Below are 22,322 nucleotides of genomic sequence, written 5' to 3'. Positions count from 1 at the left end.
GCCTCCTTCCCCGACCCAGAGAGGTAATTACACAGACAAAACAGAGCTGAGTAAAAGCTGCAGCTGGAGCGATCTATCAATAAGCAACATCCTGCGCTGAGGTTTTCAAATGGCCCACGGCTCCCAGGGCTGGTGGAGGCATCGCACAAGCAGGGAACCCGGGGAATTATGCAGGCTGCAGCGGGGAGGTAAAGGACAACATTATGCAGCAGGGCAGAGGGAGCCCCGGGCATGGATGGGGCTTTTTGATCTGCTCATTCGATCCTGCCGGTTTCGAGGCATTGTGGGAGGCTCAGGACGCAGGGGGAAGAAGAAGCTGGCTACGGAAGATATGCAGAGAATAGCAAACATTGAGAAAAGGCTGGTTGCTGGAGGAAGGGCAGCTGTAACCTGCTCGGCGGATGCAGGGGAGAGAATACAAGGAAGCAACCAACGCAGTCGCTTGACTGTGTGTCATAGACACTAGAATGCCAATACAAGAGACTCCGCAATGCCAGTCACACTTTAAGGCGGCTCCTTTCTCCCTAGCACAGGGATCTCCCTAGGCCAGGATCCTGTTACTGGAGTGTCTGAGCACCTGCCAGTCTCTAATGCATTTCTCCTCTCAATGTCCCTGTGCGGCAGGGCAAGGGCTATTATCTCCATTGTACAGATGGGGAAGCTGAGATCTTTCAAGGGCCAGGTTCGTGCCCTGCCCACGGGACTGTCCTTCTCCATACATTCAGGGCTACTCAGAGGAGGTTTAGCAGAACCTGAAACCCCATGAGCCCAATTCATCACTGCCCTCTGGACTTGGGACCCTTTTATCACCATTTGGCACCAGCGTAAGTATCTTCCCAAGGCCCAGGGGGAAGAAAAACCAGGCCCCACATCTCTGTCCTCTCTCCCTGAGATGGGCCAGCCCCTAAGGCCCTCCCCAACCCTGTGCGTGTGTCTTAGGTGACCAGCAGGGCCGTGCGGCAGGAATACCCCAGAGAGCACAGACATGGGGAATAGCACAGAAGAATTAGATACATGTGGGTGAGACTCAGTGGCCCAGACGTCCTTGCAGGACTAGCCCGTGTGACAGCTGCCTCGCCTGCCTGGAGCGCCAAGAGGGGAATTCAGTTTCCACAGCCTGTTCAACCCCCAGCCCCTCTGCTGGGATGGCCAGCACAGGGTTATTGCATCCTAGCGGGGATGGTGTTCAAGATGCTGACACTTGTCTATTAGGAGCTAGACTGAAAACCCAGCAACTCATTTCATATAGACCAGCCATCAGCTGGTAGCAGCTTTCAGTTCCTGCTGAAAACGTAGCTGGGCAAAATGAGTGACCAGTATAGTACAGTGCCTTGCGTCCAGTCTGAATTGGTGAGCTGGTATGCTGACCCTGGCTGTTATGAATTGGTGGCCCAGGCGTCTGAGGAGTTGTTAAACACAAGTCATTCTTGGCATTTCCAGATCACCTCTGCGCCAGTCATTTCAACCATCAGTTAATTCAGCTTCACAACCCCCCCGTGAGATTACATCAGTGTCTCCATTTCTCAGATGGGGAAACTGAGGCACAGAGCAGAACGGTGACTTGCCAAAGGCCACCCAGTGAGTCAGCCATAGGGCTGGGAAGTCCCACCTCTGTGTTTTTGCCCTGAGTACTAGCCAGCACTCCTTCCTTGCTTATAACAACTTCCTAGAAGAGAATGCCCCACCTTTACACAGGGCCTACCAGCTGAAATCTTCCAAAGTGCTTCAGAGAGATACACTTCACCTGTGACTCACCTGCAGCTGCCTCTGGGGTGAAACAAAGCAGCTGTGTAACAGCCAATAGCACTGCTGCCTCACAGTTTAGGGCCTAAAGAAAGAGCAATGCACATCATAGAATCTATTCTACAACGAGCTGATGCAACCCACATGCTTGCATTCTGGCATTTAGTGGTGTACGAAAGGGAAGGAGCAGCGGGGAAGCTGCATAGTTCTTGTTTCGGGGACTCTGCCTGCAGATTTGCCAGAGCCAGGCATGGTTACTCCACTGGTGGCTGGGGTAGAATAAGCCAGTAATTGGGTGTGGCACGCACTGGGTGTGTTGATTAGCTGCTTGCAGCTACATGGGGGATGTCCATTGTGGGTAAGCAGCCTGGCTTGGCACACCCAGAGTCACTCTGAGAGCAGAACCAATGGGGAGGCGAGAGGCATTTACAAATAAGGGGTGTCAGAGCAGAGTCAGGCTGGAATGGAGAACTCTGTGGAGCAGCACAAGGCCAAGATGGTTCTGCTGCCTGGACTGTGTCCCAGGAGCTTGGCCAGTTGATTAGGTTCAGGCTGCAGCTGCCCACACCCCGCCGGGGAAAGAGAGGACTAGAATTGCTGCGAGCTGGGCAAATTGCAGACTGTCATTCCAGAGTTTGAAGGAGACCCTGGGACACTACCCCGGCTTCAAGCTCCTGACCTGCCTTCCAGGGTTTGGACAGCATTGCACAGCGACTGAGCAGGGTGAGTCCTTGCAGAGACCATGTACGGGTGCACCGGCACGATGACGTTTTGCAAATGCACTTGTGATAGTAACAAGTATTCACATTTGCACCCCCACCTCCCTGAAAGCGCTGCCTGTACCAGGGTGGGGCTTGACAATAGCCACAGCCGTGTCCCGGGCTGTAAGCAAACTGTTACGTGTTCACAGAGATTTAGTAAATGTTTTAGTTAGGAGATTTTTGTGTCCCTCTCCTTCGATCCGAGATTGAGCTCTGTAGGAAATAGATACGCAGCAAAGTCCTGAAAAGACTAAACTCTGGTCCATCCCAATGCAGAGGTGCAGGACGGGTTGCTGAAGTACAGGAAGGGGAAAGAAATGCAGTACCTGACATGAGCCTATTGCCTTCCCTAAATCTGGTAACTAGCCCCTGGGCAGGGGGCCCCACGCTGCATTTAGACCTGGTATAAGTGGATGCAACTCCGCTGGCTTTGCCTGGTCTGAATTTGGTCCAGGCGTTCATTAGGGTGGGTTCAGCTAGTCCATCCCCCTGGGCTGTGGTACAGTTAATCCTCAAACCACTTCTGGTCAATGGCTGCCTAGTGTCGGCCGTGGGTCTCCATTGATTCCATCACACATGGCAGAGCTTTCCATTCCCTGGGCACTTTTAGAGAGCCAGAGATCTGATATTAAATTGGCTCAGGCATACAACTGCCCTCTGTTGGGTGGATCAGAATTGCTTGCCTGTGTGTCATAAGCCCCATACTGCTAATAGTCAAGGGTGAATCTCCAGCTCAAGTGGTGGGAGCCTGTAGCTTTTGGAGCAGGAAAATCTGAGCTCTATGCCCACGGTGACCTTGACACTGTCAATCAGGTAACAGGGCAAAGGTGACAGGAGTGGCTGTCCAGAGGTGCTTAATCCCAGCTGATCCCCTTGACTTCAGCCGTGGCTGTGAAGGCTCAGCACCTCCAAAAATCAGACCCAGCGTGACTGAGTCTTCAAGGAGAAAGACAGAAATGGGCAGATACACAATTTAAGCTGGAACTGGACTCTGTTCCTTCCAAAAAAAACCCCAGTGAGGGTCACGTGGCCTTCGCTGTAGGGTTGTTTCAAAATGTACACTGCAGATCACGGGTGTTAGAAAATAGACGGACCAGACCTGAGGTCCGTCTGGTCCAAAACCCTGTCTCTGACAGCGATCAGCATGAGAGGTTTCTGAGGGGTGTGTAAGAACCCGGCAGTGGCAGATATGGGATAATCTTTCCTTCACATTGGTCTCCTCCTGGTCTCCAACGTTTGGCTGAAGCCGGAGGTTTTATATCCCTTTCAAAATCAGGTGGCTGTAACTATGAAACACTGCATGTTCTTGACTGCCATAGAAGTGTTCCCTCTCTCTTGGCCTCTTGCTAATCTTGGCCTCAGTTACTTCTTGTGGCAGTGAGTTCCATGGCCCAGTTAGACTTGGTGTGAGAGAATTCCCTTTCATCAATCTTGAATTTTCCGCCTTTTTAATTTCATTGGGTGTCTTCTTGTGTTCTGAAGCCCGGAGAACAGGAATTGCTGATTTCCTTCCTCCAGACCATTTGTTGTGTTATAGACACTCATCAAGTCCACTCTTCTTCTTCTGTTCTCGAAGGTAACATTCCCAGTCTAAGCCTTTTCAATCTCTCTTCATAGGCGAGTTTTTCAGGCCTTGGATCATTCTTCTCACCCTTCTCCAAGCCCCCTTGAGTTCTGCAATTTCCTTTTTGCGGTGGGATGAACAGTACCGGCACTGATATTCAGAGGAGGCCACGTCACTGATTTATGTAAGAGACCTTAGACTATTTCTGGCATTCTTCTCTATCCCATTCCTAATGCATCCTAACATCTTGTTTGCTTTCCTGCCTGCAGCAGTCTGCTGAGCAGAGAGATTTACTGCTCTGTCTGCAGGGACACGTAGGTCCCTTTCTTGTGTTGATTCAGTTAGTTTAGAACCCCTTGGGTGTAAGAGTAGTTTTCCCCTTCCATGGGCATTACTCTGAATTTATCGACATTGAATTTCCTTGGCCAGGCTGCCCGTTCACCTTCGCTTGTTTAGGTCTCGCTGAAGTTCCTCGCTGGACTTGACTAGCCTAAATAACTTTGTCATTTGCAAATTTTACTACCTCCCTGTTCATGCTCCCTTCGAGATTGTTGATATAATATATTAGATAACACAGGACCCAGCAAAAAAACCTTCTGGCCTGACTACTGCCTTTTTGCCCTGATGAAAATGGCCCATTTCACCCTAGTCTTTGCGCTCTGCTTCCTGGCCAGTTTTGACCAATGGCACCACTTTGCCTCTTGCTCCATGATTACTTTGTCTCTTTAGCAGCTTCTTGTGCACGGCCTTGTAAAAGGTGTTTATTTTTTCCCCCAGAAACTTAGATAAATGGTGAGTGCCTGGGATATGCTGGTGACTTTATCATTTTGACCCTGAGCATTTGGCGTTGCTGTCTGATGCGCTGATTTATTTAGCTGGCTCCGTTTGATCAACACAAAGGTTGGGGCATTATTACAGCGGGAAACCTGCAAAGCCATGATCGAAGCACAAAACGAGCAGCCGTGAACATGCATAGCATTAGCCTGATGGATAGAAGAGTCATTTGTTGCACTTCAACGCAATCCTCACCGTGCACATTAAACAGTTGCTTCCCCTGCTCCTTTAAACACTGCAGCTAGAAGTAAAAAGTGGGATGGTGAAATGGGAGACCGGGGACTATGGGGTCAGGGCGGGGGAAGACCTTGTGCCCAAAAGGACATCTCCAGTCGAGTGACCACCCATCCCAAATTGGGCAGGACCGTCCCAAAATGCAGAGTTCGAGTCCTGGTCTCGGGCTGAACGACTCCGGGACATTCCCTGCGGCTCTGCTCCGCGTCTGCCTGCCTGGGGCTCCGGGGTGGAGCCAGCCTCTTCCCGGGGTGTGTGGAGGAGTGAGGTGGGTCTTATCCCCCCTTCACCATGAGGCCCTGGCCCTGCCGGAGCTAGACTGGAGCCGGGCCATGGTAAGAGCCACTCAGGGAGCCTGGGTTACTGCAGGGAGCCATGGACCCTCCATCTTCCCTGGGCGGTGGGCTCCAGGGGCAAGGACGCGGGTCGGGGGCTGCTCTCAGGCACCCCGGCCCCACACCCAGGGGAAAGAGGAGGAGCAGGGGAGGGGGCCAGGACCACCGAGGGGCTGGTGGCTGCCCCGGATTGCTGGCTAGGCTGGTCCCAGGGAAGGGGGACACTGGGCAGGACTCCTGCCTGCCTTTTGGGCACCTTGCCTCCCATCACGTTTCTCCACCACGGGGCCCAGCGTTAATCGGTGGCCTCCCTGTCCCGCCAGCTGCGCCTCGTTAACATCGGCTCGTGGCTTGGCACGAGAGGCCTGTCAAGTTGCAGACTCGAAGCTAGCCTGGTGCTGCACACGGGTGTCCTGAGCGGGAGGCACCCGACAGGGGTCAGGCTTTGAAAGGGTTCACGCGCACCCCCCCCCCCATCACATGGCGGGGGCCAGGGACCGCGGACTCCCGTGGCGGCTGCGGCAGGCCTGCTGGATCCGATTCCAGACAGGGGAGAGCCAGACAAACCAGGGCTCTCTGCCTTTGCTTCCTGCCAGTCAGACCAGCCCGCCCTGACGCCCCAGCCCGGGGTCACTCTCCTGCCTAGATCGGATGGCAGGTAAGGGAAGCGGACCTGCCCCCTTGCCCAGCAGAGTCCCGGTGCCAGGTGACCATCTCGCCGGCTGGCAGAAAAATTCTCAGTTCTCTTTCCCACCAGATCCTGGCCCCTCCTCGAGCACGCCTCCCTTTCCTTTCATTCCCTGGGGGGGATCTGAAGCGAGCAGCTCCTTGGCGCTGATTAGCTTGTTGATTCGCAGCTTCCTAATCACCAGCATCCCTGCCAAAGACACGTGGTGTGTGACTGCCGGAGAGCCAGCTGTGGGGGCACCTGCGACGGGCGCTGATTTAACCCTGGCCGGGAGGGCTGCAGCTGAGGGACGACTGCCGGGTCTTCCCGCTTCTCCGAGCAGCAGGGACCGGCCTGGCACTTCCAGCTAAGCGCAGCGCATAGCCTCCCCTGCCTCTCCTCGTCCAGGAGGGGAGGGGAATGCCAGGACAGAACGAGCACATGGATGGGCCGTTCAGAGCCCTCTGCCAGCCGCCCATGTCCATGCTGGTGTCGGTGCCGGTTGTGCATGAGGCTCGGGATAGCCCGGGTGCCGTTTACTTGATGAGCCCGGCCGCGGCTTCTTGGTGCAGCCATGCAGCTGCCAGGGAGGGTCAAATCTCCGCATGGCCATCGGACCGGCTCAGAGCGGTGACCACGACTCGGAGTGGTGGCCGGCCCCAGAGACTGTCCCAATCTGCTGCTGACTCACTAGCAGGTATTCCCGTAACTCAGGCGCTGGGGTCGCGTGGGCTGGTGCTGAGTCCTGGGCGTGATCCTTTGAGGGCTGGCCTGTATGGGTCGTGCTGCCAGCGGGTGTGGATTCTGCACTCCCCCTGGGCCAGGGAAGCTGGTTGCCCCACTCAGGCCCCTGTATGGGCTACCCCTTGCAGTGTTGTATCGGCGGGAGGTGGGGAGGGAGGGAGTGTGAGCCTCCGGGACTGACCCGGGGACCTCTGGAGATTAACGCAAGCTTCTCCTGCTGGAGCGAACAGACTCTTTTCCATGAGCCCAGGCTGCAGCGAGTGTGTCTGTTTCTGTATGTGGCTCCGGAGAGGGGCTGAATGGGCCTGGGTTACATACACATGCAGTTCGGTGAATGTATAAGGCATGCCAGTGCGGTGGGCTGCAATAGCACACGGCAAACCGGTGCAGACACCGGCATTCACGTGATGATTGCAGCACGGTTCTCAGGCAGGGACTGTAAAGTGCCGCCCAGTCTCTCTGGACCAGCTAGTCTTTGGCTCCTCGGTTGAGCCTTCCCCTCGTACGGGCCAGTAGTGCTGAGTTGCGCTGGGAGGTCGTGTGATGTGGACATCTGCGTCACGGGGAGCTGACGTGAGACCTGCCAGATGCATCACCCTCGGGCAATCGAGCCGCTCTTGGCTGGGATTCACTCTCCGATGTCATTAGAATGGGATCCGAGCACCTGCAGATTTGGGGGGAGCTGGGTTCCGTTCCAAACCCAAACGGCGTGACACAGCCTTTCTCTGCCGCTACATTGGCAAAGCGTCCCCCTGCCTGTCTCTGTCTGTCTGCCTGCTGCATTTGTCGTGCACTGGAGGCCTTTGTCGTGCACAGCTGAGACCAACTTGGCGTGGTTCCTACCAGCCCAGGGGAGGAGAGGATCCTTTCCAGCTCAGCTGGCGAGATGCTGACTACAGGGCCTGCTGGTACCAGCTTGCATCTTGGCTGTGGCAAGGCGTAGGACAGGTTCAGCTCCCCCCTCCTCAGCTCAGGCCCTCAGAGCTCCACACAACGGTAGGAAAGGTGGGTTTTGGACAGGCACGTTTCCAGCACTGGCTGGTTTGTGCGCAAGGCCCAGCTTGGGATGGCAGGACAGCGGGATTCTCGTTCCAGCTCTGCCTAAACACGTCGACCTTAAGCAAGGAATTCAAATCTCCCTGATTCCTCATCGCTACCCTGCGGGCACAGGGCTCATCCGCCCCGCCGAGGCGTTCCAATGCCTGGCCTGGAGGCTTCATGCTCCATGGTGTCCGTCCGTTTCCCCTCATCGACTCACGAGTCTGCAATTGTGCCGTGGGCTGGGTGGGCTTCCTGAGCGGGAAGAGACAGAGCTGCTGCTGCTAACATCTGGGTCGCTACTAACAGAACCAGTCGGTAACCTTGACATCTTTATTCCTGTAGCGCTGGTTTAAACCCTTTTAAGTCCCATTTAGTCCATCTCTCTCATCCATGGCAGGACTGGTCCCTATGATCTCTTCTCCAGGCTTTGATCCAATCAGGTTTAATACACCCCAGGAGATGGGGTTCCTTTGAGAAGCAATTCCATCTCATTGCCAGGAACTTTTCCCCCGATATTCAGCCTACATTCTCCTTTGCTGGATTTTCTCCCCCTGCTTCCAGTTCCACCCCTCGGTTGTGCTCTCCTGCCCTGCTGCTTACACCCTCCAGGAACTAGCAGGCTGTTATTTATCACCTTCCAGCCCCACTCAAGTTATTGCTTTGCCAAACAATTTAGTTGATTTACTGTCCCCTCCCAATCCATCTCCCCAGCCCCCTGAATCACTGTGCGCTGCTGTTCTCTGAACTGCTTCCAAGTGCGCAATATTTTCCTGGTATTTAGGTGCCCACAAACGAGTGCAGGATCCCAGATGCAGGCTCTCGAGCGCGCTAGAGAGATGGGAGAACTCCGAGGCTTCCAAAGCCGCTAAGCCTATTAAGGCTCTAGGCGTCCGTCAGCTGGCCAGGGGGAGATGTTCGCTGTCTTTTGAACTCTTCATCTACAGTTTGAGGGCAGGTCTCCTCTGAGTTATGGCTGAGTGTCACCAAACCTGCCCCCTAATCCCTGCTCCGTGTGGGAAGTAAAGCACACGGGAACTTAAGCACTGCTGCAGGGCAAGCTGGGTGCGAAAGAAGGGCACAGGGGAGCAAAGAATACAGTCGATTGAATTAAGAATGGGCCAGGGTCCCCCTTTGTGGGGTTATTGCTGATACTGTAGCCACGTCTGGCTTCCTCCCTCTGTCCCATTCAGGTTCGCCGCGGTATCTGAGCACCTCTCGCCATGTGACGACCATCCGTCCCACTGTGTCTGTTCACAGAAACAGCAAAGATAGAACCTGCGTCCTCCACCCCTTCAGCTCCTGGAGAGTCGCTTTTGAACGGTGGCAGTGCAGGCCCAATGGCACAGAGCTGAGCAATTCCTCCTCTTCCCTGGAGAGGGCAGCGGTTCCCACTTGCTATTATTGGCTCATTGCAGTAGTTTGAAAATATTCCTCTGCCCTCTTTCACTTTTACCCTGCACGCTGCCATCCCCAAAACCCCTTGCCTTCGGGAGATGTCATCAAATATCCCTACAGGAGCAGGCTCTGATCTCATTTACACTCCTGTACATGAGGAGTAGCTCCACTGATTGCAACAGAGCTACTCCGGTTTTGTCACCGAGAGAAGAACTTAACCTGCAGGATCGAGAGCGACGCTGGGAGATGTTTGAAGCCTACGTGCCCGTCAGAGAGACAGACTAATACGCTTTCAAACGGGAACGTCACCCGGAAGCAAATATGCAAAGTACATTGTACACAGGGTGCAATCAGTGCGGAAAAGTCAGCCCGTTGTTTTTGTAAAACAGCAGACAATTAAGCATTTCGGGCAGCTCTTGCCAATTCTGCCCCTTTCTACAGTCACTTGACTTTAGCTTCCAGAGAAGTGCAGCTTATTCTATAATGGGCTTGGGTGGGAGTAGTAGTTTAGGGGCTGGGTTAAGGACAATTGACTGATTGTGATTGCTTGTGAAATTCCTCAGCCAGGTAAATACTGTCATTTCCAGCTGTAATTGGCTAACTCCTGCCAGGATCCCCTGATGAATCGAAGCATCTGTTCCACTGACTGTGTCAAACCGATGCAGCCCAGTGCGCCCATTTTCCTCTCACCACGGGGATTAATAACTTGGCCGCAGCAGAAAGTGACTGTTCACATGGCTGTTGTCTGGGGAGTTTCACGCAGGCCGCCCCAAAACAGAGCAAACCCCTCCCGCGTCTCAGGAGAGGGAATGATAAAGGTGATCGCATCTCAGCCCTGCAGTCCCAGTTGGAGAGCACAGAAAAGGAGGGCCTTTCGCAGCAGGTGTGTTGCTAGGAGATGCAAGAATCAGGCGGCTGCAGTAGCAGCAAAAGAGCTGGGGACTGGCTGGTGATAAACCAGGACACTCCTTTGGAAGGGCTGTCTAGAGGATGATAAGAAGCCAGGCAAGCCGGCCCTAAGGAACCTGAGATGTCTGAGACCCAGGCCAAGGAGTGGCTGGGGAGCGTTTTCCAAAGTGCCTCACAATGATTTTCATTGAGATGTAGGTTCCTGGTTGTGCCCGCCCCATTTTTGAAAAGGGGACTTTGTCTCCTAAATCACTTGGGGCCAGATTCTTAAAGGTATTTAGGCTCCTGAGGAGGCAGATAGATGCCTGCGGGATTTTCTGAAGTGCCTAACTCCCATTGAAATCACCTGCCTAGGTTCCTCTGAAAATCCCACAAGGTACCTCGCTGCATCTTTAAGTACCTAAACACCTTTGGAAATCTGGCTGCTGTTACTAAGTCCAGGTTTGCCTGTTCCACTGAGCTTTGCAGGATATTCAGGGGAGGGAGGATGTTATGCAAAGCCAGTTGTTTTATTTCAATTTGGTTTTCTCTCCTTTTAATAACGCTTGGTTTGGTTTGGTTTTTAACATGACGTTGCAATTTGTGGGACTGTCGTTTGAATAATTCCCCACAGATGCTCTGGGGCCGTGGCCCGGAGGTGGAAATTCATAGATTCCAAGGCCAGAAGGGACCATTGTGATCATCTAGTCTGACCTGCTGTTTGACGCAACCAAAGAATTGCCTTCAAATAATTCCTAGCGCAGATCAGTTAGAAAAATATCCCATCTTGATTTAAAAATTGCCACTGATGGAGAATCATAGAAAATGAGGATTGGAAGAGACCTCAGGAGGTCATCTAATCCAACCCCTGCTCAAAGCAGGACTAACCCCGACTAAATCATCCCAGCCAGGGCGTTGTCAAGCCGGGCCTTAAAAACCTCTAAAGATGGAGATTCTACCCCCTCCCTAGGTAACCCATTCCAGTGCTTCACCACCCTCCTAGGGAAAAAGCTTTTCCTAAGATCCAACCTAGACCTCTCCCACTGCAACTTGAGACCATGACCCTTAGTAAATTGTTTTAATGTTTAATTGCTTTCACTGATTTAAAAAAAAAAAAAAAAGGCACCCTGTTTCCAGCCTGAATTTGTCTAGTTTCAACTTCCAGCATTTGGATCATGTTTACCTTTATCTGCTAGACTGAAGAGCCGATTATTAAATATTTGTAAATACTTAAAGATTGAGGCACTTACATTTAGAAAGAGGCACAAAACATAGTCTAAACCCAGAGGGGAGAGCCTGTGAAGCCTGAGGGACAGAGGAGTAATGGAGCCAAAGGACCTTTCTACTCCAGTGTCTGAAACAGTAGGAAGTGAGAGAGAACAATCAGGCTCATAAAAATCTGATCAGAAATCGACCAGGAAAAACTGTCCCTTACTAGGACTGGGCAGGAAAAGGTTTTCCTCTCGTGTGAGATTTTTTTTGAGATTTCAAAAACATTTCCTGTCCGAGGTCAGGACGAGAGGTCGAAATCTCAAACATTTTCACAAAGCAAAAAGCCTGAAAAATATTTCCGTGCCGGTCAGTCAAAAATTTCACGTTGATAATCTTGATATTTTTCTTTTCTATTTCAATCTCTTTCTCTTTAACCTGTTTTGGTATACAAGAAGTTAAATTTTGAAATGAAAAGTCGTTTTGAACCCAAAAAACAAAACATTTTCATTTAGAAAATATCAGAATTGGACCTTTCTGAAAATGTTAGGATCATTTAAGCTTTTAGTTCCTCTCAAGAGCAAAAGGTCGCATGTAGCTCTGTTGGAAATTTTCTGATGGAACATATTTTTCATCCATAAATGAGGATTTGATGGAATCAAAACGTTCCGTGGGAACACATTGATTCTGTCAAAACTTTTAATGAGACAAGGTGGGAAAGGTAATATTTTTATTGGGCCAACTTCTGTTGGTGAAAGAGACAAGCTTTCGAGCTTACACAGAGCTCCTCTTCAAAAGTTGGTTCAGTAAAAGATATTACCTCACCCACCTGGTCTCTCTAATATCCAGGGCTACAACAACACTGGATACAAACTTTTAATATAAGCCAGGCAGTCTAGCTGGCCAGAGTAAATGCCTGCCTGTCTTATTTCCAAATAACCAACGTTTTTCACGGGAGGGAAATTCCGTTTTCCGGCCAGCTGTAATTTCACAATATCCCACACCTTTAGCAATGACAGAATGACCTCCAGGCCTGTTTGTTCTGTCTTGTTTCCCAAATCGGTGCAACTAAAGCAGCTGAGAAAGTCGAGAATTGATTTTCCCAGGATAATTGACTTGCGTATTTGAGGAACTCGACAAGCATGATTCTGGTATCAGTTGTATCAATCATTGTCCAGAGTGTTTCAGTTGTATTAGAGATGGACTCCGAATCAATTGAAAACACCAATATCTCCTCTTTTCTCCCAAAGTTGCGTGTGGGTTGGATCTGGAATTAGATGAGAACTTGGATTTCATCAGCTGGGCCCATCTTATCTGCACGGATATCTGAAAAACAACTCAACCTGACATCAATTTGAATCCAGACCCACATTTCTAGGGCTGGCCAGGAATTTTTTTTTCCTTGCTAAAAATGTTGTCTTTTTTTTTTTCATTTTCATCAACATTTTCCTTCAAAATATTTCCTGTAGAAAACTAAAAACCATTCCGTTTTTAGCAGCTGAAACAATTGCCAACATTTCACGCATCAGCCGTGAATCTAATTCTGATGTACACCACTGGAAGAAGTTCTGAGAGGCCCTAGACTGAGCTGGCAGCAGTATGTTGATGACACTCATCTGTATATCTCACGTTCAACTGAGGCAATCAGTTCTCAGATGTTCGAATGCCTACAGGAAATTAGCTCTGGGATAAAGGGCAGCTGGCTAAGCTGAGCCCAGGCAAAACGGGAGTGATGCTGCTTGGAAAAGGGAAAGGCTTTGAGGAGTCGGCCAAAATACCATTTTCACCTTCCATCGAAGGTTCACAGCCTCCATTTGCCAAAGTGGCGTGAAGCTTCGGGATCCTGTCTGAGTGATCACTAAGTCTGGATGATCAAGAAGCAGCAGTTTTCTTAAAGGAAAATTCAGCCTTTCCTTCCATACCAGGAGTTGGCCCCAGTGAGCCCCATGTTTGTCACCTCCAGGCTGGGTGACTGGAACTCACTGCATCTGAAGCTGGTGCAGAATGCAGCTGCCTGCTTCCTCCAGGGTTCAGGCCTCCGTGACCACATCAGGTGTGTGACCAAGTCCCTCCACCGGCTCTCAGCCACTTCTGATGCCAGTTTAAGGCCTTGGTCCTAATTTTCAAAGCACTTAATGGATCTAGCCCCAGCTATGTCAAAGATTGAATATCAATCTATGAAGCACTGTGACAGCTGCGCTTCTCTGGGACAGTCCAATTCACTAACGCTCTGGATGGAGGACGTGAGAGCTGGGTACAGAGCATGCACGGTCAAGGTCATCTGGCTCCGGGACATTTTTCTGGAGGTCAAACCAGTCCGGAGTTTGGCCATCTTTAGGAACAAAGCCTTCCTCTTTGAAAGGCCTTTCTGCCTTCAGTGAGAATCACAGTTCAAACACCCCCTCTATTCCCAACTTCCTCCCAAGCCGAAAACCCTGCCCCAACCAGAATTCTGACCTCATCCCAGGAGGAGCACCAGAGACTCCATGAAGTCCATTAGGGACTTTGCTATTGCTATTGATTTTATGTGGAAGGTACTCAGATACTATAGTGATGGGTGGTGGAATAAAACTCTTAAGATGGAAGATGGAAAAAACCCCTTTCTAACTCTAAGGACAGTTAAACACTCTGGAACAGGTTACCCAGGGACGTGGTGGAATCTCCACCATTGGAAGTTTTTAAGAACAGGTTCAACAATCATCCATCAGGGATGGTCTTCTAGGTATACTGAACCCTGCCTCAGCATGGGAGAGGGATGAACTCAGGGACCTCTTGAGGTCCCTTCCAGCCAAACTTTCCAAATTCCTATTGCTCAGTTGGGCTGAACTGCAGGTTGATCTGTATATAAGCAGTAATGGCTGTTCCCATTTGAGTATCTCAGCCTATCTATATGCATTACACTTGGCTAATAAATGCTAATGACTAAACCGGTGATACTTAGACCTCATTGGTTTAGGAGCCAACATTACTCAAAAAAGCCACAGTAGTGGGAATTCATTTTTTCATTTACTATAGAGCGATATATACATATTTAAGCACTACTCGTAGTCCTACTTTCTCCATCCTCTAAGGAATCTCCATCCTTAGAGGTTTTTAAGGTGCAGCTTGACAAAGCCCCGGCTGGGATGAATTAGTTGGGGTTGGTCCTGCTTTGAGCAGGGGGTGGGACTACAGGACCTCCTGAGATCTCTTCCAACCCTCATCTTCTATAATTCTATCACTTTTTAACCATCGCCCTTGATTTGCATTCCTTCACACTTACAGCCCTACACCAGCTCTTCATGTGAAAGGAAACACGTGATCATACTAAAAGCATCCTGATTGGGTCACAGCTTACATAGGTTAATAATTAAATCACACGGTGTTTTAATATCATGGGCTGCAGAAGGTTGCAGGAGACACGGGCTTTCTCTACACTGCTGGGGAAATTTGGCGGCAGTCAACAGGAGATACGCAAACTACGCAGAGGAGCCTGTGTATCTCCTGTCGACTTTCTGAATTCTAAATAGCACAACATCCCCACCACACCACGCTGATGAGAAATGCCTTCCCATGGACTCAGTGTTCCTCTTTGTGCGGGGGTGGATTTATTCAGTCGACTTCCTGATCGATTGAGCAGGTCTCAACTGCCGCTCAGTCGATCCCGGAGAATCGATCCGGCGGTGCCGATGGTGCCACCGTCAGTGTGCACAAACCCACCTTAAAGAGCCCCTAGCAGTTCCCAACCCTCAGTCTGAGCATCTCTGGTCTAAGTGGAGATGAATAAATCTCTTTTGCTAATAAAATGTATTTCTTTAACCATTGGGGTGGATTCCTGAACACTTACGAAATGCATTAAGTTATGTCCTGGGCTGCTATCCCGGACACTGGTATAAATCCATACTGACTATTAACCTGATTTACATCAGTAAAACCCAACTAAACCATTCCAGCCAGGGTTTTGTCAGGCCAGGCCTTAAAAACCCCTAATGATAGAGATTCCTCTACCTCCCGAGCTAACCCATTCCATTCCAGTGCTTCACCACCCTCCTGGGGGAAATGTTCTTACGAATATCCAACCTAGAACTCCCTAGTTCTGTCATCTACCACCATTGAGAACAGCCTAGCTCCATCCTCCCTGGAACCCCCTTTCAGGTAGTTAAAGGCTGCTATCAAATCCCCCCTCATTCTTCTCTTCCGCAGACTAAAGAAGCCTAGTTCCTTCAGCCTCTCTTCATAAGTCTTGTGCTCCAGCCCCCTAATTATTTTGGTGCCCTCCACTGAACTCTCCAATTTCTCCACATCCTTCCTGTAGTGGGGGGCCCAAAACTGGACATAGTACCTGATATACGACCTCACCAATGCTGAATAGAAGGAAATAATCACTTCCCTCCATCTGCTGGCAATGCTCCTACTAATGCAGCCCAATATGCCATTAGCCTTCTTGGCAACCAGGCACACTGCTGACTCACATCCAGCTTCTTATCCACTGTAACCCCCACATCCTTTTCTGCAGAACTGCTGCCTAGCCAGTTGATCCCCAGTCTCTAGCAGAGCATGGGATTCTAAGTGCAGGACTCTGCATTTGTCCTTGTTGAACCTCATCAGATTTCTTTTGGTTCAATCCTCCAATTTCTCTAGGTCACTCTGTATCTTATCCCTGCCTTCCAGTGTATCTACCACTTCCCCCAGCTTAGTGTCATCTGCAAACTTGCTGAGGGTGCAATCTACCCCATCCTCCATATCGTTAATGAAGATGATGAACAAAACCGGCCCCAGCACTGACCCCTGGGGCACTCCGCTTGTTACTGGCTGCCAACTAAACTTTGAGCTGTTGATCACTACCTGTTGAGTCTGATGATCTAGCCAGCTTTCTATCCCCCTCATAGTCCATTCATCCAACCCATACTTCTTTAACTTGCTGATAAGAGTACTGTGGGAGTTTGACTTTAGCAAAGCTGTTGATACAAGGTATATCCACAGAGCCAGTCATCTCTTCATAGAAGGCAATCAGGTGGGTCAGGCATGACTTCCCCTTGGTGAATCCATGCTGACTGTTCCTGATCACCTTCCTCGCCTCCAAATGCCTCACAATGGATTCCTTGGGGACCTGCTCCATGATTTTTCCAGGGACTGAGGTGAGGCTGACTGGTCTGTAGTTCCCCGGATCCTTCTGCTTCCTTTATTTGAAGATGGGCACTGTGTTTGCCTTTATCCAATCATCAGGGACCTCTACTGTTGCACCTTCCTCCTTGTGCTTCCTCCTGATATCCCACTTCTCCACTTTCTTCCGGGCCTTGCTCTGCATCCACCTGAACCTAGTTTAAAGTCCTCCTCACTAGGGTAGCCATCCTGTCTGCGAAGATGCTCTTCCCTCTCTTATTCAGTGGTTCCCGTCTCTTCCTAGCAATCTTCTTGGAAGCAACATCCCATGGTGGAAGAATTCAAAGCCCTCTCTCCAACACAACCTGCCTAACCACGCGTTTACTTCCACAATTCGATGGTCCTTACCTGGGCCTTTCCTTCAACAGGGAGGATGGATGACAACCCTACCTGTGCTTCAACCTCCTCCCAGAGCCACATAGTCTGCAGTGATCCGTTCAAGGTCGTTCTTGGCAGCGTCATTAGTGCCCACATGGAGAAGGAGGAAGGGGGAGCAGTCTGAGGGCTTGATGAGTCTTGGCACTCAGAGTCCGTCACATCCTGAATTCTAGCTCCGGGCAAGCAGCACACTTCTCGAATTTCCCGGTCTGAATGTCAGATGGATGACTCCGTCCCACTTAGGAGGGAATCCCCGACCACCATCCCCCATCTCCTTCTCTTGGGAGTGGTGGTGGTGGAACCGCCATCCCTAAGACAATGCATCTCATGCCTTCTGATTGATGTCATCCCCTTCTAATTCCTTCCCTCTGATAACTCTTCCAAATCATTCTCCACAGTAGTACCTGTTAGAGACCCTGAAAATAGTTGCTTACCTCTATCTGGATTGGGGGTATATGGGTTCTCCTCTTTCTTTTCTTGGAGGTCACATGCTGCCAATTTTCTTCCCTGTTCTTCAGTCCCCCCTGCACTGCCCTCTCTGATTCTTCAGCACGCTGTGCCCGCAGTACCAAATCCTGACTTCTATCCAGAAAGTCTTCATTTTCTTGGATGCAATGCAGGGTTGATACTTGGATCTGTGTCCTTTAACTTTTTCTTCCAATATGGAGACCAGCTTTCACCTCGCACAGACGGAGTCGCTTATATGCTCTGGGAGCAGGACAAACATGGCATATCCCACGCAGGTCACAACAGCTGATCACTCACTATCCAGATTATCTTCCTGCTAAGAGGCTTTTCAGATGTTGCATTTACTGCTCACAGAAGCCTGAAAGGTGAAAACTCTGTGGGGACTCCCCCAGGGCGAACTCCCAGGCAAATTCCCTCTGTTCGCTTTTCTATTTGCCGCTCACTTCACTTGGTTCCCAACCGGCTGCTTTTTTATAAGGCTGCTGGCTCCAAACGGTTGCCCCAGTTCAAAGCCACACTCTTCAGTCAACCACTCAAGGCCCACCTGGAACAAAGCACTCCCCATTCACACCTTTCAAACAAACAGTCAAACAGTCCCTGCAACTAGCACCAGTCCAACAAATGGTCACGGCAGACACACTCAGAAATTCACCCCACCAGCTCATAGCACAGCCCCCTCCCCCAGTGCAGCACTCACAAGTTTGAAGCACCGGGTTATCAAGTTCATGCGTTGCTAAGAAGTGACTCCAAAAATTATTTCAAAAAATTCCAATGGAAAAAATGGATATAGTTGTACAGGCCAGCCACTTGTCCCAGCCTGGTTTTCAGAGCAGTTCTTTCCCTGTTACACTGTACAGCACCAGCTCCACATTTAAAAAAAAAAAATGTTATTTTAAATCACCCGTAGGAAGATCATTGTCCTGGCCTGTCACTTCGACCCCATTCCTTTGCTGGGTCCCCTTTCTCCATTGCTTAAACTACATAAGCTCCATCTCTTTGCTTCCAAAGCCCTTCATGGCTTATCCCTCTGTTATCTATCCTCTCTCCTTCGCTGGCGAGCTGTTGACGTCCATCTCTGCTCTGCCTGTGATGTCAACTTCTCTTGCCCACTTTTGTTATATTTTCAAACAAGCCCCTTTCTGCTTTCAGCGAGGTTGCCCCCACGCTTGGGAGGTGCTCCCTGTGAAGAGCCGCAAAACTCCCACATTGTCCACCTTTGACTCTCTCTTGCCGTGACAACAAATAGGCTGTCTGCCCCCTGCCTCCCCCACTGTCCAAGACTGTCTCCTCATTTCCTTTTGCTCCCCCATCTGCTCGTAGCCACCTGTTGTCTCTTGTCTTATACCTAGACTGGGGGCTTTGTAGAGCAGCGACTAACGTATTGTTCTGTGTTTGTACAGCACCTAGCACAAGGGGGCTGTGATCTAGGAGTCCTAAGTGCTACCTCAGTGCATGTAATAAATAATCCACCATCGTCACCCTTTCGTCCCCTGGCACCGTGACTGCATGGTTCCGTTTTGCACAGAGGGTGCAGTGTATTCCCCACGCACTGAACTGCGGAGCTGTCTTGCTAATGTCCAAAGCTGTGGGGAGCAAAGGTTAAAATGCAGCTCGGTCTAGTTGCTGGTGCTATAAGCTGAGGCCCTGGCAGTCTGTTCTGTGCAGCGCACAACCTGCTAGCGAACCCTGTAGAGGAGGCAGCAGGGTATGCTGTGAGACCGGAGCCGTCTGCTGAGCCGCGCAGAGCTGTGCGGGAGCAGATCCTCTGGCCTCTCTGCATTGCAGGGAGCGTGAATGGGGCAGAGTCCCCTGGGGGTGCATGGTCCTGGACCTCCAGGGGCTGTGATGACAGCTGAGTACGTCCATGGAGCTCACTGCGGGGGGGGGGAATCGGCAAAGCAACCCCGGGACGGACATGTGCACTTTGAGGGGCTCCGCGGGGGCTCCTTCCTCCATCACCCCCTGCATTGCTCTGAGCTGGGGGATGCCTCTCCTGCCCACCTCGCGGGGCTGGGGCTGGAGGTGTCAAGTGGGAAGCAAAGCAGGAGGCCTGGTGCGCTGCTTAGTAGCCAAGGGTTTGCCAGCTGCTTCTCTGCCCTGACGGTGGCTGAGCGCGGGATGTGCTGCAGGGGTCGGGCGTCACTGAGGGACACAGACAGCTCCCGTCCTGTGATTGTAAAACCCCACAAGAGAAGGGGGTTCTTCATCTTAGAAACAGCTAGGCCCGAACGACACCCATAACTGGGACGCTGCCCCCTCACAGCTCTCCCACTCCCCCACAGCCTCAGCCCCTGCCAGTCCCTTTGCGTTGCAAGGAGTCGCACACCCGGAAGGTGAAGCAGGGAGGCAGACTGGACAGGTGAAGGCGGGTGGAGGGAGCCCACTTTAAGGGGGACCTGCTGGCGTTTGCTCACCAAGCCTTACGTGGCGCTGCAGACAATATGCTGAGAGCTGGACGCACCCTTGCCAGTGCCTGGGCACATGCTCCCCTGTGCCAGTCAGGGTAGCTGCTGCATCCAAGGGGAGATTTACCCCGGGGAGTGGGGTGAAATTTGCCCCACGGAGGAGGGTGGCTTTAAAGAACCCTCATGGGCCGTGGGAGTTCACTGGCAGAGACTGCCTGGGGGACCTGCTGGTGCCAGCAGAGCAGGGCAACACCCCCTCAAAGCCCTCATTCCAGGGGACCTTTCCACTGCCCAAATTATGGGATACTTGCTGGTGCCATGTGTGACCCGTCCGTGCCCAGGGCAGCCAACTGATAATGCCCAGGTCAGGGCAGGCTGCAAACGGAGAACAGATTCTCCCAGCACTGGTGGGTGGCACTGAAGTCAGACTTCCCAACCAGCCACAAACTGCGCTTCTGAATCCGCACAGAAGCCAGTTCACAAATGCCCACAGCCCCCTTTACTGCATTTCAGCTCCTGGCTCCCAAATCAGCACTAGGTCCAGTAAAGAGACCAGTTATTTAAACTCTCTGCTCTTTACCAAAAAGGTTCCCTCTGACCCTAAAGGGTCAGCCACAGCACCAGATCAGTATAAGTTTGGATCTTACCTAAAATACCACACTGCCAGCCAATCCTTTAGTAACTAAACTAAAGGTTTATTGTAAAAAGAAAGAAAGAAACCATAAGAGAAATGTTAAAGGGTCAAAGCAAATCAGATACATACAAATGATTGAAAGTCCATGTACATCAGGTTTCTAGTAGAATTGTGGAGTCGCAGGCTTGTACAGTTCCTCTGGTGCACATCCAGTACCTGGCTGGGTCTAAGTCCTTCAGTTCAGTTGCAAAATGAATTGATCCAGAGGCAGGTGTGTGTCCGCAGCTGAACAGGAACAAAGACAAAATGGTTTCTATGGCTTGGCCTTATATACCCTCTGGCCCTGGCCATGCGGCCTGGGGAAAGTTACAAGCACTAAAATGGAGTCCAGAATCACATGGGCCAATCTTGGTAACTCTTCAGGTATGCCTTTAGTTTCTTCCTGGGCCCCTTGCATCTGTGAGTGTCTTGATGGACCATTAAGCAGGCTATTGTCCTGCCGCCATCCTGTCTGGGGTGTTGCCCAGGCAGCACAATTTGAAACAGATATCTCAAATACATCTATAACTTCCATTTCACATATCACACATGAACATAAGTATCATCATCTGACTTAGCACATTATAGCCTTTCTAACAGCGCCTGACATGGCATATCTCACATGAATTGTTATGATTTTGACATACTGGTGTTAACCAATATGACAAATGCTCTCTCCCCCCCATCTACCCAGCATGACACCATGCTCTCCCATGTGTGCTGCTGGGACGCCTGCGGGCCCACCCTGTGCTTCTTAGCGCTGCGCGGAGCTGAGCTGAGCTGCTCTGAGATTCTTTCCCAGTGGATGGTAGGAGAACTTGTCTGTGCTTCTGGGCACACGGGGGGCATTGTGGGAAGGCACTGGAGGATGATTAGCACTTGAGAGGCCTGTGGAGAGGGCACCTTACCAGCTTGAATGCAAGCGGCCCCTGGGTGGTAGCCTAGAAGCCCAGCCGGCTGGCCCGGGTTGAAAGCAGCACTAACCTCGGGTGAGAGGTTTGGTGTGTGGACGAGCGGGGCAGTCGGGTGTGCAGTTTGCTCTGCAGTAAAGACAGACTGTGTGTGTGTGTGTGTGTGTGTGTGTGTGTGTTTTCAAAGCCATCAACTGAAAAGCCTGCCCTGCGAGCCGGGCCTCGTGCAGTAGCATCCGGTCAGGTGGAACAGCAGCCGCTTGCAGGTTCCCCTGACCCTGTCTCCACACAGTCCTCCCCCTGTGCAATCACTAGCCTTCTGCCATGGTCCACGCGGAGCTGGCGTCTCCATCAGCTCGCTGCAGCGGAGAAATCAATTTAGAGAGAGATGAAATGGCTCGGCTAAGAGGCTCTTTAAGCTCTGCTCTCGCAGTGTGGGTGAGCTAGGCGGGGGGAGACAGGTTTCGCTGCAAGCCATTAAGAGGAGAGAGGTTTTTTTTTTTTTACAGGGCAGGAAAAGGACAAGAGCCAGAGTGGGAAGGACGGGGCTGGTGTAGAATGCACAATGCAAAGGAGGGGCTGGGCAGAGAGAAAACACAGAACAGGCTGGATCAGAGCAGTAGACGTAGGGCTGCTGTGTGCTAGGATCTCAGCGTTCTCCCTGACTCTTCCGGCGGAGGGGCCACAGGCCCTTTATCATTCCACTGAACTCACCCGAGAGCCCAGCGGGCAAGGGCGGTGTGCTGCCCACGAGAGACTGGGATCAGCCATGACAGTGCCAGACTCCCTTCTTCCCAAGGGCTTTTCCACCAGTCACACCTCCCACAGGCAGACAGGGAAGAAAAGAAAGGAGGAAAACACAGACAAGGTCAGACAAGGTCAGCTCTGCACGAATGAGGTCAGCTCCCAGACGACTGCACCGAGCAGCAC

The 22,322-nt window shown here is 51.3% G+C and overlaps 1 long non-coding RNA gene across 1 annotated transcript; it reads left to right on the top strand.

Annotated features, from left to right (window-relative positions):
- Window positions 1-2,220: 2,220 nt before the first annotated feature.
- LOC137141770 (uncharacterized) lies at window positions 2,221-7,587 on the top strand. The gene is made up of 2 exons (XR_010916733.1): window positions 2,221-2,466; window positions 6,329-7,587. It is a non-coding gene; the product is annotated as an uncharacterized lncRNA (long non-coding RNA).
- The last annotated feature ends 14,735 nt before the right edge of the window (window positions 7,588-22,322 follow it).

This window comes from Emydura macquarii, unplaced genomic scaffold, assembly GCF_026122565.2.
Source record: "Emydura macquarii macquarii isolate MOO-44397 ecotype Brisbane River unplaced genomic scaffold, CSIRO-AGI_Emac_v2 contig_3114, whole genome shotgun sequence".
In the NCBI taxonomy this organism is placed as follows: Eukaryota; Metazoa; Chordata; order Testudines; family Chelidae; genus Emydura; species Emydura macquarii.
This window is presented reverse-complemented; position numbering and strand designations above follow the sequence as displayed.